Source organism: Aptenodytes forsteri, unplaced genomic scaffold, assembly GCF_000699145.1.
Source record: "Aptenodytes forsteri isolate BGI_AS27 unplaced genomic scaffold, ASM69914v1 Scaffold166, whole genome shotgun sequence".
In the NCBI taxonomy this organism is placed as follows: Eukaryota; Metazoa; Chordata; class Aves; order Sphenisciformes; family Spheniscidae; genus Aptenodytes; species Aptenodytes forsteri.
Genome location: NW_008796110.1, coordinates 3,296,579 through 3,300,882, shown reverse-complemented (window position 1 = coordinate 3,300,882; position 4,304 = coordinate 3,296,579).

The window sequence follows — 4,304 nt, the reverse complement described above, 5'->3', positions numbered from 1 at the left end:
CAACACCCTGTCAATAGTTAACTGTCAGACTGGAAAGTTCTCATACTGAGTAGAGTTCCATGGAGCTCTGTCCTGAGTCCATTCAATATTTTCACTAAAGTCTTGGATGGAGGAATTGAGAGTTTGCTTATTAAATCTGCAGACAACTTCAGGCTGGGAGGGGCTGCAGGCACTTTGGAGGAGAGGTCTAGAATTCAAAATGATCTCAACAAATTTGAAAAATGTTCTTAAAAAGTAGAAGGCTATTCAACAGGGAAAAGAGGAAAATATTAGATACGTGTAGGAATAATCACTGACACAAAATCAAGATAGGGAAAAAATCACAGTCTTCCAGGAAAAAAAAAATTTAGCAGGCTATATAAATAGCAAGTAGTGTAGAGCCCATTTGATATTTCCTTCATTCTAGTCAGCAGTAAAGAACACCTCAACTGAAGTATTGTGTCCGTGTGGGGTATTGCAGGTCAAGACAAACATGGAAAATGTAGATCAAATTTCAGACAAAATCATCAGAAAAATCAGGAAAACAAAACTTGTAGGCAAAGGATGAAGGAGGTAGATTTGTTTAATATGGAGAAGGGACTAATTTGAGAGACATAACTATAGTCTGAAAGTATTTAAAGGTTTTTGCAAAAGGGAAGCAAATAAACTGTTCTCATACACACTGGAGATAGGGCAAGGTCTGAGAAGCTTAAACTGGAGCACAGAAAATCTTCTAACAGGCAGGAGAGTTAAGAACTCAATAGACTGTATAAGGAGCCTGTGAAATCACTGTTTGTTGAGGGTTTTAAAGAACAGATTAAACCAGTCTCTCTGAGGAATGCGATATTATGGACCCTGCTATTCGGCATGGCAGAGGGAAAATTAAGTGACTGCCCAATGTCCCTTCCAGCGCTGTTTTCTGTAATTCTTCACCCAAGAGCATCCTCAGCAAAGGCTTCAGGCAAGAAGTCTTTCAGCCTCACATGGTGCTGCCCAATGCTAAACTGTTCAGATTCTGCTTATATTGGCCCCCTCCTTCCATTTTCAAAAGAAACTCACCTTTGCTAACAATCTAATTAATTTATTTGCTGCATTTATACTATAGATCACTTATTGCTGTCTGATTCAGCATTAGATGTATACAATTCTACAGGAAAAAAACATTTGGAGTTCACAGACTTTCAGTTCACCAGAGTATGTTCTCATCAATGGACAGCATGCAAGAAAACCACTTTTCTCTTAGCCTTTGCTTTTTAATCTTTTTCCCGTTTCACCTCTTGTGGCATCACAGTTCAATGCATTTTTTATGAAGGTTTATTCTGGCTTCTTGTCTCCGGAGCCTGTTCCTGCATTCCTCAGGCAGGCAAGCTGAGCCACTAGGATTTCACTACATAATGTTTTGCCTATTTCTTCTCTTCTTGAAAGAAACAGCTTGCTGCCTTCCTGCCTTCCTCGCTTCCTTTTCTGTGTATTCATTTTGTTGTTGTACTTTCTCAGTCTGGGGAGGTCATTATATAAGGCAATGGTGTGTTAGCTGATGTGTAATTCACAAAGGAGTTTCTCATGTCTTGACAGTACAAATGATCATCAATGTCAATTTAAACAATCAGCTTTTACCAAAAATGTTTTCTAGATATTTTTTCACTCTGACTGCTCATCACTGGACTCTCTCTAAGTGGTCTGTGGCTTTCTTGTGCCCTGGAGTGCTGCAGCCCACACTGGACAGAGTGCTCCAGCTGAGGCCTTAGCTGATGTAGCTTTCTTTTTTAAAAATGACTACATTATGTTCTGTAGTATGGTTTATTCCTTTTTTTTTTTTTTTTCAAAAGTAAAGTTTGTAGGCATTCAAGTTTTAAGGTTCTTAATGGGGGAATTTCTGACTATTGACATTTTATTCTAAAGTAGAAAATCAAAATCAAAACTCTTGCTGTTCAATAGATCACAGAAGAACTCCAAAGCTGATGTCTCCTGACTTTACGCTGCCTGAGCTCCTACGAGTCTTTGTTACTTCATTTTGCCAAGCCTGATTGTATCATACTTTGGTGAGGTTTTTTTTACAATTACATTCCTCTTTATATTGTAAGCTCTGCAGTGAAACTATTGTCTTCTGGGTCTGTGCTGTGCCTAGCACAGCGGGATTACGCTCTATTTCAAGCCTTGAGAACTTACTGTACTACAGGTAACAAATGAAAACAGATCATGCTAGTTGCATGACCCAGATGCAACGTAAAAAATAACCATGGAAATGACAACAGCTCTTTCTTCAGGTCTTAGTTTTCTCCTACTGTGCAAGAAAACCTCTTTTTAATGAGAGTTTTGAAGGAAGAAGAATGGTATTCTACTACTGATATTTTCATTCATAGTATTCACTGATCTGAAAAGACCCAAAAGGTGGGTGAAGTGGCCAAGCAGAGTAACGCTCTCTAGAAATGTCAGGAAACGTTTTCCCTGAGAAGTAGCTGAGACTGCAGTTTTCCTATAATACCTGGTGCTGCCCTAAGTTTGTGGCTTTTTGTGGGGTCATGTGGTCCGTTGTGCATAAATGTTACTGTGACTAGAGTCTATTGTATGCAACTGTTTGTGAATCCCTCGAACATTTCAGTGTTATTTTTCTGCTAGTGATTAAAATCTTGGACTTGTGCCTGTCATTCATTATTCATTATTCAACATGAAAAAAAGTTTCGTCACAGGCAGAAAGCAAGAACAATACCAACAGGCTTGGGTAGCATAATATATAATTAAAATGAATAATTTCAGTCAACAAATTCAAAACCTAATCCTTTAGTAATGCTTCCAAAGAAGCCATAGGTGCTGAGAAGAGATGGCATTGCAAATTTTTAGCAAATATAAAATAAAAGGTGAAATAAAACTCAACATTATTTATTAAGCAAGTAATTTAGCCATCTGTTTCTCCATTGGCTCCAGTTCTTAAGCATTTGTATTACTGAAGTTATTGCAGGCTTTAAGAACAGATTCAACAACTGGGAACATTATATTTCCTTTTCCAACACCTGTATGAATCTACATTAATGAATATTAACTTACTTATTAGTTGCCCAACCATTGTACTTCTGACAGTTTTTGAAGAGATAGTTAAGAGATAGTTGTCATTTTCAACTCTTTGATCTTGGAGAGATAGCACCATTCAGTACAATGCAAGAACTTCCCTTAAGAAGAAAAGAGTAAGACAATTCAGTGATTCCAGTAACTTTGAACTTTTAGAAAAGATATTACCTAGAACTGAAATGTCTATTGGCAGATTTAAATGAAGAGAACTTACTGTTTCCGAATGCTGAAGGATCATACATTAATTTCATATCTTTACTTGAAAATTCAATATTAGAATTCAAACCAAAAAATGTTCTATTTCTTTAAGTCATAAAACTGTCACTGAGAGGATTTCTTTGTATATTGACCTACTTTTATACCCTGTTACCCAGAAGCATCCCTTACTTTTAGCACACTAATATCTTAAGCAAAATGCAGCTGCAGATGTGATCTGAACAAGTTTGATAAAAACAGACTGACATCTTAGCTTCTCTGAACCTCTCCTGAATGCAATTAAAAAAAAAAAAAAAAGATAAAAAAATCAGTTTTTCTGAGATACATCAAACATATTTTGGAGTTTTGATGATCCCAATTATGTGCAGCAGTTCACAAATTATAAATTCAGAGTTCAGCACATAAAACTCAGGTAGTTGCAGCGAAGGCCAAAACTTTTATGGTTAAATGGAAAAGAAGATCTGCAATGAATCTGAAGAGCAAATGTATTAACAGGGCAATGCTCTCTGCTCCTCAATTTGGATGAACAGAAAAAAACCAAAATCTGTATTAAAAGCTTTCCAACTCACATCAGAAGCAGAGTATTGTGGAAAGATCTTTGCTATCTTTGTTTCTATTAAAACTGGTTTTTAGATTGTTAAAAACCACAATAGTTTAGCCCCTTCCCCCAAAACCCACCTGTAAAAAACAGCAAGTTTTCTCCATCAACCCTAGCCATCAAAAAAACACAGTCAGTTGATTTTATTAATTATTTATTAATTTATTTGGAATTTATGAGGTCTGTTGTGACTTAACTCCCCAGCTAGACTGACCACTGTAGCACAAACTCATTGGTGTATCACAAAGCGGTTCATCTTGAGGGCTCTCACGAGGCATGAGCGGGACAACCAGGGCATCAGGCCCAGCCAGCACGGGTTCATGAAAGGCAGGTCCTGCTTGACCAACCTGATCTCCTTCTATGACCAGGTGACCCGCCTAGTGGATGAGGGAAAGGCTGTGGATGTGGTCTACCTGGACTTCAGCAAGGCCTTTGACACTGTCTC